Source organism: Diabrotica undecimpunctata, chromosome 9 (genome assembly GCF_040954645.1).
Source record: "Diabrotica undecimpunctata isolate CICGRU chromosome 9, icDiaUnde3, whole genome shotgun sequence".
NCBI classification, from domain to species: domain Eukaryota; kingdom Metazoa; phylum Arthropoda; class Insecta; order Coleoptera; family Chrysomelidae; genus Diabrotica; species Diabrotica undecimpunctata.
Genome location: NC_092811.1, coordinates 126909448 through 126921239, shown reverse-complemented (window position 1 = coordinate 126921239; position 11792 = coordinate 126909448). Strand labels below are relative to the sequence as shown.

The window sequence follows — 11792 nt, the reverse complement described above, 5'->3', positions numbered from 1 at the left end:
TGTTTCTATTGATGCTTCTTGCTTTATTTCGTCATTACTTCTCCTATCCATTCTTGCTACTCTGCAGCATCTTCGCAAATATTCCATCTCTGTTGCTACTATCTTACTGATATTTTTCTTGTTTTTAATCCAATTTTCAGCCTCATATGTTATAATATTTCGTATTAATGTTTTATAAATCTGTGTTTTTGTCGTCATATTTAGATGTCTATCCACCATACTGAGTTAAGTTGTCGGATTGCTGTTCTTGTTTGTCTTAATCTTTGCTTAATTTTTTCCTCTGTTGTTGCCTTTTTCGTGACTATAAAAGTACCCCAAGTATTTGAATTTATCGTTTCCTTTGATTGTTACGTTGTCGTCAATCTGTAGATCTTCTATGTGTTCTTCACTTGTAGATGGGTACTCTGTTTTCGCAAGGTTAATATCTGGACTAGCCTTGGTATATTCTTTTTGTAGTTTCTTCATTATATAACTGAGGTCTTCTTGGTCTTGTGCAATCACTACTTGATCGTTTGCAAAGCTTAATATATATAGGTGTTCGTTTCGTTCCGGTACTCTCATGCCTTCGCATTTTCTTCTCCATGTAGTCAAGGAACTTTCTCTAAGTATATTTTTAATAAGGTTGGAAATGTGGAACAACCCTGCAGGAGCCCTTTTGGTGTGGTGAAGTCTCCTATGATTCTTGTTCCCATTTGAATGGACACTTTATTTTCTTTATACATAGCTTTTGTAGCTTCTATAACTTACGTGTGTATTTCTAATTTATACATTGCCCCCCATAGTTCTGACCTTGGTACAGAGTCATACGCCTTTCTCAGGTCTACAAATGTCAAGTGTATATCTCTATTTTTTACTTTTTTTTTCCAACAGTTGTTCCAGTGTAAATATGTGATCTATGCATGATCTTCCTGCCGTGAGGCCTACCTGATCCTCCCCGATTTTTCTTTTCATCGCTTATTCTATCTTTTCTCGCAGTATATTCTCATATAATCTTCCTATTAATGATATTACGCTTATTCCTCTGTAGTTTTCGCATCGTTTTCGATCTCATTTTAGAAATATAGATGTTATATATGTCTCCGTCCATTCCTTTGGGTTAGTTTTCATCTAGTGAAATGAATAGTTTCACGGAGAAGCGCAAAACTGGTCTTTCTAAGAATTTGGGTGAAAGAAGAAGTAGAAGTATGGTGTTTGAGTTTTCGAAATTTGGGAATGACTTTTTGGTCTCGGCAGGCTTTAAGAAATGTTAAATCACAAAGAAGACGATTCTAACGCAGCAGCAGATTGCGACATGATTTATTGCGTTGGTAAAATTCCTCCCCGTAAGGGCGAATAAAGTGTTTTCAGAATGAAACCTAGAGCTAAGATTTATACTATGTATTACAAGAATTATTATTAAACTTAACAGTGTCGATTATTATCATTGCGCAGAGCTTTCGACATACTTTTTCATGTCGACGCCGATTATCTTAGTGAGGCATTGAAAAGTTGTTAACTATTAGTTGTGTATTAATTGTATAAGTGCAATTGATTTTTGTGACATCTCCTGTACCTACCGATTTTGCACTTTGTTAAAACAATTTATTAATATTTCGTTAATTTTCTAACATTTTTATTAATTTTTTTAAACCCTTCTCTCTATTCTGATTGCCGAATATAGGCATCTCCTAATTCTCGCCATTCATCTCTGTTGTTTATAAGACGTTTCCACATTGTTTCTGCAGTTCTTTTAATATCGTCGCTACAGCGCATTTGCGGTGTTCCTCGTGGTCTTTTGGCTTAATATGGCCGCCAATTCCCGATTAAGACGTTCGTTTTGTCCAGCCCATTTCCGTTTCAGTTTAACTGCCTGTTCGACAACATCTTTTACTTTTGTTCTATTACGAATGTCTTCATTGGTTTTATGGTCTTTGAGTGAGATACCCAGCATCTGTCGTTCCATAGTTCTCTGAGTTTTTCTGATCTTTTCCATGTTTGTACGTATGAGAGTCTTTCAAATGCTGTCCATCCCATTTTTACACGTCTGCTTATTTTGGTATTCTCATTTTCTTTGCTTACCTTGACATTTTGACCCAGATATGTATTTTCATCTACGTGTTCTATCTCTGTCCCTTGGATGTTTATCATAGGTTTGTCATCTTTGTTTAACATTAGTTTGGTTTTGCTGAAATTCATTTTCAGTCCTTTTTTAGGGATTTTGTGTAGCTTCTCAATGATCGTATTCAGTGCATTCCACGTACCACATCATCTGCGTATCTAAGATGGTTCAAGTATCTTCCGGTAATAGGGATTCCATTATTTTACCAGTCTATTGACTTAAATATATCTTCAAGGGCAGCTGTAAATAATTTTGGAGATATTGAGTCTTCTTGTCTTACGCTTCGGTTGATTTTTACTGGTATTGTTTCGATTCCATTACCCAACGTCACTATCATTTCAGCTTGTTCGTAAATATTATGTATTAATATTCTGTACCTGGAGTCAATCCGGTTGTTGACTAATGCTTCTTCTATTGCCCACAGTTCTGCGCTATCAAAAGCTTCTTCATAATCTATAAAAGCCAGACATAATGGGATATTGTATTCGTTAGTCTTTTCTATCAGGATTTTCAAAGTACATAGATGGTCATAGGTGCTGTACCCTTTTCTTAATTCGGCTTGTTCTACTGATAGATGTCCGTCAAATTTAATTGTTAACCTGTTTGTAATAATAGACTAGGCGGGATCTGTAGAAATTCAGACCATAATGGACATTTTCCATATGAAGCTATTTTTTTGCTAGAATCCCTTCAGGATGTACCCAATATCGATAATCATGATATGCGCCAGTCGCAAACCCTGTGCTAAATTTTTTATTTAACAGAATCTGAAAACAATTGAAAATTTCTCATTTTTTTGCTCCTATTTTCGTTTATAATTCGGAAAATATTGATCCTAGAGAAAAAATTATAAGAAGTTAAAAGTTTCGTTATTCAATTTTACACAATATTTCGTTAGCTAAAAATTGAAAATTTAATGTTTATTGTTAAAAAATAGCAATAATTGGAAAAAAAGTACAAAAAAATGAAGTTAATCCTTTAAATGTTTTCGACTTTTTAAACTTGACTTACAAGCTCCATATTCCGCCTAAAAAAACTTTTTAATATGTTTAAAACGTGTTCTGAATTTTGTTAAGATCGGTCGGATAGGTTTTGCATAATAATTTTGCAATCCAGCATACTGGAAAAAAATCGCAAATTTTCAAATTTATAGTAGGCCCCAAATAAGCCTCTTAGATAGTTGCAAATTTTTTTACATATAAAGAAAGGCTTAAACTTTCAAACACTTTTTGTAAAATTTAAATCGGTTTATTAGGAAAGCCTAGAAATTTTTTTTTAAGTTTTAAACATTTTTTAGGCTTATAAACAAATTGAATAACTTTACGAGTTTTAAACATATCAATTTCAAAATTTATGAGGTTGTGATACAACCTCTGCATTTTTTATCAAGGAAAAAGCAAAATTGTTAAATTGTTTTCAACAAATAATGATATATCGCAAGAAGCAACCATTTTTAATGAAAAAAATGCCACTAAGGAAGAAATTAAACGCAGCGGATGTAAAATTATATCGGCATTGTATATGGGCCACTCAAATTGCGATTTTACATTGAATAAAATTCGCTACTTGTGCTTTAATAAAGGTTGCAAAAATAAAAATTTTCAATTGTTCATGCTGCCACCAACACAATCTGCAGCTGAGCAACACTCGCTTCGTGTATATTTCCAACTACAGCAGTGGCTTGGAAATAACCTGAATGCTACTGAGTGGGGGTGGGAACTAACTCAAAATGGTCTTGAGCCAATACAAACTGAGCAGGTATTACTACCTGACTCACTGATTATTCAGAAATATTAGTTGCAAATGTAAAAAACTTTGTCCAAAAATGGATTCCTTAGATTTTCTAGAGGCACAAGATAAAGCTACAGATGAAGGAGAAGAAACATTAAATTTACAGATCGAGGATGAAGATATTGAAATGGAAAATGAAGGTTTTAAGGAAGAAATAAGACCTGAAGATTCTTGTCCTTCCAAAAAAAGAAAGACTTAAAAAAAATTATTGAAGATTGAGTCAAAATAAAGTTTATTTATGAAAAAAAAAATTTTCTTTCGTTCGCCTTTGTTTTAACAATTTAAATTATTTATTAACAATTTATAAATACATATTTGTTTACTAAAAGTAACAATTTACTTCAATGTATAAATTGCAAGCTCAAAAAAAATGCATGAAGAAAAAATGCAATTACTTGTTTAACATACAATTGTTTATTGTAAATTTCCCAATTTGCAATTAAAACTGATATTTGAAAATATGATATTTGAAATCCTTGTCGTCCGAGACATCAATTAAAAAAAAAGAGCAAAATTGGTTAACAAGAAGCCGAGGTAATGCAATTTTTAGCGCGCGCTATGATTTTGAACTCGCCGATTCACATTTCGAGTGAATGTCCCCCACCACCACCTCTCATGCATTCCGAGCGACATTTTACGCGAAAACGGTTTTTTATTTGTCTTTTTTATGGATGTTGCCATGAAGCGCATTACGTAAAACTTCTCATATAAACAGTACTTGACAAGACGAGGGTACTTGTTTAAAAACGAGCCCTCTATCACTTATGGTTACACGGCAAATGTATGCCAACTTTGACCTTCAATATCTCGGCAACCAGTAAGCCGAATGTATCTTTTTTTTAAAGAAGCGTCTTTTAATATTCTAATATATATATATATAAAGCCTAATATATATATATATATATATATATATATATATATATATATATATATATATATATATATATATAAAAGATGTTTAAAATTTAAAAAAAATTCTAGGCTCTCCTAGTAAACCGATTTGAATTTTACAAAAAGCGTTTGAAAGTTTGTGCCTTCCTTTATATGTAAAAAAATTTGCAACTATCTGAGAGGCTTATTTAGGGCCTACTATAAATTTGAAAATTTGCGATTTTTTTTCCACTAGGCTGGATTGCAAAATTATTATGCAAAACCTATCCGACCGATCTTAACAAAATTTAGCACACGTTTTAAACATATTAAGAAGTTTTTCTAAGCGGAATATGGAGCTTGTAAGGCAAGTTTAGAAAGTTGAAAACATTTAAAGGATTAACTTCATTTTTTTGTACTTTTTTTGCCATTATTGCTATTTTTTCAACAATAAACATTAAATTTTCAATTTCTAGCTAACGAAATATTGTGTAAAATTGAATAACGAAACTTTTTACTTCTTATAATTTTTTTCTCTAGGATTAATATTTTCCGAATTATAAACGAAAATAGGAACAAAAAAATGGGAAATTTTCAATTGTTTTCAGATTTTGTTTAATAAAAAATTTAGCACAGGGTTGCGACTGGCGCATATCGTGATTATCGATATTGGGCACATCCTGAAGGGATTGCAGCAAAAAAATAGCTTCCTATGGAAAATGTCCAATCCAAAACAGATCCCGCCCAGACTATAATCTTTGTAAAGATTTTGTGGAAAAAGTGAAATTGGTTGATAATTTTTCAGGTCTGTGGTGTCGCCCTTTTTGTGTATTAGTATTGTTTTAGCAGTATTCCATTGTTCGGGTATGTTGCCTTCGAATAGACATTTATTAAACAATATTTTTAGATATGTGATGGCTTCTTCTTCACCTTCCTTCGGCATTTCTGCTAGGACTCCATCGCTTCCAGGAGCTTTATTTCTTTTTATTTCTTTTACTGCTTCTATATAAAAAATAATCCAGGAAGTGAGTATCAAGTGTTTAATAGTGTTATAAAGTAGTGTATAATAGTGTTAGTAAAAACTAATTACATGATAATAGGTCCATCATTTTCAAAATACCAGTTGTCATTACATTAGTGTTTTATATATTATATTTAATTTTTTAATCACAGAGAAAAGTGTATTTGGTCATTAAAATAAAATGTCCGTGTGACTATCTTCACTATTTAAATATACGAATGAAATGCAATGTTCTAGATACTTTTTAACAAATCATTGGTCCTTTTTGGGTTAATTATAATTATGAGATGATTGGGTATACTACACATAAATAAACAACTTGCATAATAATTTCTTATCTCATTTGTATATATATTTTTGTTAAATGAAGGATAAAATGTATTTACATAAAAAAATTAAATAGGTGTTCAAGTTCTCGAATTTAAAATAAATGTATCACACATCTAATATCTTTATCTACTGGTCACAGTGCATAAATGTAAAAGCTAAATTAAGATTTCAAAAATTATTTCTTGTTTTTACATAGATCATAAATGCTAGAATAAATAAGAAAAATAAGAGTAAAATATATATTTAATTTCTTATATATAAAGTTTGTCCCAAAAGTAACACAAAAATTCATAATTTTATTCCTGATTGAGTTAAAAAAAATAAATAAATAAAAACAGGTCGATTTTTATACAAACAAAGATTCTGTACTGGCATTTTATTTTACATTTTTCTCTATAGTGAAATGCTGAGGCGAGCGTCACGGAACTAGAGCCACAAGATGGCATCGTCACGAGCAGCGTCATAGAATAGCATTCAACCAACTAGCACCTCTAAACGATTAACAGAATTCGCAGAAAACTTTTCATTGTAGTAAAAGGCACGGTAAATTGCACTGGTGTACTCCACAATGTTTAACTCTTTACTAAATTTTAGGTATAAAATAAATATATGTCATTAACCCGTTGTTCATAGTTTTGCATATTTTGTTACATTTTTTTAATAAATAGTATCCTTGCATAATGTTGTTTAATGTAAATTTCTTTCACCTACTTGTTTCATAATTTGCTAAGGATAATTTATAGTCCTTTTAGAAAGTATCCGGAATTTTATAGTTTTCCTAACTTTAATAGATTTCCTTTTTGTAACATTTTAAGACAAAAGTAATGCATCAAGAAGGTTGTGCCTATAGTAGGTTATGGACAAAATCGCATGACAACACCATCTGTCAAATATTGTTGTTTGTAAACAGACTTAAGATTTGTGAAATAATGTCGCAAGTAGAGAAAAGAAAAGTCGTGGAATATTTGTATAGAAAGGGTGTCCGAAAAAATGGAATAGATATGAGACATAGACCAATTTCGGGTAGACCGCGTAAGATTCGCGGAAACAATTTAAATGCTTTAGTGGCTTTAGGACCACAAAATCCGCGCCTAGAGTTTTCGAAAATTAGCGAACAGATTTGGAAATCAACGAAGAATAAAAGTGTGTCTAGAAACTGTCTGTATGCCACTGAAAAAGCAAGGCTACATATCAAGGAATCCAAAAAAATCCCTACAATGACACCTCTGCACAGGCAACGAAGAATAGATTTTTGTCAATATTTTCGAAAAGATAATTGTAATAATGTCTTTATATCTGATGATTGTTGTTTCCAGTTTGGTACAAATCATCTAAAAGTCCTATCAAGAGAAAATGTTACTGTTTAAATTTCCAAATTTCCCACTAAAATAATGGTTTGGGGAGCAATATCTCAGCGTGGTGCTACACCTCTCTGTATAGTTAATGATACTGTTGATAGTGCGAAATATTGTGATATCTTAAATGGTTTTCTTCTTGAAATGGATCATGTTTTATATCCAGAGGGGTGACGTTTTCAACAAGATAATGCAAGATGCCATACTTCTGCTTATACTCAAGCTTGCATGCAAGAACACGAATTTTCAACAATTGCGTAGCCAGCAGCATCTCCAGATCTTAGCGCCATTGAAAACATATGGGGACTGATGAAGATTAAAGTGGAACGAGCAGCGCCATGAGATAGAGAAGGTTTGATTCGGTTGGTTTTACAGGCCTGCACTATTACCGAAAATTATGGCCTAGACCTAGTTTCGGGTGTACCTGGACGTTTAGTTAAGTGTTTAGAGTGTTTAGTTAGAGTTAGTTAAGTGTTTAAATGGAGGTTGTATAAGTAAATGAGATGAATTATTTGTTGAAATTTTATATTTCAAGTGATAGAACTAAATACCGTACAATATAATTCTGCTTTCTTTTTTCCGGATACTTTCTAGACGGACTATATATTCAAAATAGATATACAAAGTACTAAAATATCACTTTTAATTTTTGTTAAAGAATACTTCGGAATAAACTAGAACATTTTGTCAATTTAAACAGTGGTGGTTAGAGTGATCATATGTCTGTTAGAGTGTACCGTTTTTGAGACGTCTACGATTACGAGTTAAAGTTAGGGTTTTAGTAAATACTAGCGGACCAACTCGACATCGAGTTTTGATGTAAGTTTTGCTGATATTTAAGAGGGGCGGAGTCTAACGATCCATCGTTTCCGTCGCCTGGTGTAAATGTTCCAAAAATACTAAAAATAAACTGTATCGACGCTAATTTTTTTAAATTGAAAATTGATACAGTAGTTTTTTAGGATTTTCAGGAAAATTTACATTAGGAAACGGAAACAATATGATTGCTAGACTCCACCCCTCTTAAATAAAAAACGGAAGTAAAACCGGAAGTAATTTTTTTGCATATTTTAGATTGTAAAATGCCACGTTTAAGAAAAAGAAGTCGGTTTGAGAACTCTAACTAACTAACTAACTAAATTTATATTTAAATATTATTTAAATTTAAAAAATACAGAAAACAGTATGATGCTCCGCGCTAGTCTACACTACCACCTACTGTTCCACTTTTTTGAGAATACGCCACAATTTTACTTTATAATAAGTTTATTTTTTATTTATTTATTTAAAATATACCTAATTTAAAGTAAAATTGTGGCTTATTCCCAACAAAATTAATAATATATTTCTAACTAATAAATTAAAAACAAAGTAATGCTTACCTCATTATTTAATTCTTCAAGTATTAAACTCAAAACGTAGTCTAAATCTCTAAATATCAATCACAACACCTCACACACGCTGCACTTGTTGGAAACAGAATACTTTCTAACTAAACATAAAAATAAAAAAATACCAACTCATCAGAGAGTGTAAAACAAACCCCATAAATTAAAATCGGAGACAGGAGGATCCCGAATTTTGAGTGGTCATTATCCTTATTCCTTAAGTGGAAACACTTGTTGGTGCATTCCAGCATTCGAGAATTGACGCGTTGTTGCATTGTGTATAATATTGAATCAGAAATGGATTTTAATATATTTATATATATATTATACAATTCTGAATTCAATCAGTAAGTATAAGAAAAAAGTAGACACGGGCATATTTTAAAAATACATTGAAAATTAGGACTTTAAATTTTGAAGAATGAAACCTGTAAAATTCCTATACTTTACTATAGGAAAAATTCATTTTATGGCCGCCATTTTTAAACCGGTTCGAATTTTTTAAATTTTAAACCTTAGGGGGAATCTACTCGACAATCTGTTTAATTATTCGAAAAAATTATTCTCCTATCTATCACCGTTTAGGAGGAGTATTGCGCACAAGAAAAGGGCTTAGCCTTTTAGTATATAAGATATTTAATTTTTATTTTCAATTATTATTTATTTTAAGACAAATTCAACGATTTATTTGAAAAAAAAAATTGACCTCTGGTTTTTTTTTATTTTAAATCGAAGAAGAAAAGTATTATAAATTGTATGTGTTACTTTTGCTAAAAAGTGCATAATTGTTTTAATTTCCATCTTATTTCAATACAAACAAGATACAAAACAATAATAAACCAAACCCAAAATTGTGTAAAAATATTTATCAAAAAAAATTTACATTTGCGTTTTAAAAAAATCCCTAAATGATATAAATCATATAAATATTATATGTTTTAGCGATAACCTACGTTGTTAAGGACAAATTAATACAATAATTGCTTAATATATGAACACAGTGTCTTCGTTTATACATAAAATATTTTTTAAATGTATTGCTTAAGAGTCACTGCTATCTGGTAGAACATTTAATTACCTCTTCTAAATATTTTTTTTATCATCTATGATATAGTCCTAATAACTCTGAAAATGTTAAATAATTTCTTATATGTACATGCCTTAATTGTACGCAAATGCTGTGGAAAATCAAATAAAGGGTGGGATCATTTTTCATTAATTTATTACCACCCTAATAATTTTTCACCACCAAATCAACCTTAAGGGGAGCGATTCTGCTGGCTTAAGGTTCAAGCTAGCAGAATACGGGAAAAATACGTTTTGCTTATGGCATATTTTTTCACCCATTTTCACTAATTTATTACCACCTTAATAATTTTTCACCACCAAACCACCCTTTCAATGGGAGCGATTCTGTTGGCTTAAGGTTCCAGAAGCAGAATTTAGAAAAAAAAACTTTTTGCCAATGGCATTTTTTTACCCATTTTTCACTAATTTAATACTACCCTAATAATTTTTCACCACCAAACCACCCTTGAGGAGAGCTATTCTGCTGGCTTACCGTTAAAACTAGTAGAATTACAAAAAAAATATTTATGATCTGCTAGGTTTTTACGAATTTTATATCACACTAGTAATTATTCCCCCTTAAACTCCCTATGAGAAGTCAATAATTCTGTTGGGTTAATATTTAAGGGGGCTACAATCCACTTGTAATTATGAAAATTGTATTTACAAAATCGAAAAGCCTAATTTAAAACAAGAATGACATGGCGCTCTCTCAAACATAGACAATAGAATATATAGACAGAAAATAAGGATAGCGGAAAAGAAAAACATCGATGGAGTCACCTTTTGATAATTCCTTTCGAGATAAGCAAAAAAAGGATAGTTTTCGTGTGCACAACCTGCCGTTATGCCTTTTTGTAGGTTCTTCTTTTTTTATGTAGACATAATTCTGTCTTTTGTATTTTGAAATTACCTATCTGAAAATACAAAAAAAATGAAAATACAAATAGATGCGAAAACCAAAGTTACACCAATCAACAAAGGAGTTTGCCAAGGAGATGTAATCTTACCAAAGCTATTCACACTTAACTGGGCAGATAAAGGAATAATGTTAATGGAAGAAAACTGAGTCATTTCAGATACGCTGATGACATTGTAATATTCGCTACAAGTTTCGAAGAACTACAGACCATGATGACGCAACTATTTCAAACTTCGGAAAATGTAGGTCTTAAGAGGAACTTGGATAAAACAAAAATAATGACAAATACACCAAACATTAGAGAAATAACGTTGAACAACATAAATTTAGAAACAGTAAGCGAATACATCTACCTGGGACAGATAATGAAAGTTAACAAAGAAAATCAAACTGCGGAAATTACCAGAAGAATAAGGTTAGCGTGGGCAGGATCTGGAAAAATATGTTGGATCTTAAAAATTGCTAAAATAGAACAAAATTTGAAAACTAGAATTAACGATCAGTGTATTCTCCCTATACTCACGTATGGTTCACAGACGTGGACACTCAACAAATCAAATATGGATAAAATAGTAAAGACACAAAGAGCGATGGAACGATCAATGCTCGGGCTAAGACTTATAGACAAATAAACAAACAAATGGATTAGAAGCAAAACCAAAGTAAAAGACGAAGGAGAACATGCTGCCAAATTAAAATGGAGCTTCGCAGGACACAATGCCCGACTGACGGATAAAAGATGTAACCATGAAATACAACAATGAAGGCCATGGTTACGAAAGAGAAGCAGAGGAAGACCACTAATAGAATGGACTGATAACATTAAGAAGATCGAGAGAGAGAGAGAGAGACTCTGTCTGTTATTTAATGTGCCTCATGTAAGTTGTTCTATCGTTTTCGTGGTCTTCCTACTGATCTTATTGGGGAATCATCTCTTGCCGTCTTTTGT

The 11792-nt window shown here is 31.6% G+C and overlaps 1 protein-coding gene across 1 annotated transcript in view; it reads right to left on the bottom strand.

Annotated features, from left to right (window-relative positions):
• The window catches only part of LOC140451432 (somatostatin receptor type 2-like), a 1059667-nt gene that overhangs the window by 855532 nt on the left and 192343 nt on the right, over positions 1-11792 (bottom strand). The window lies entirely within an intron of this gene.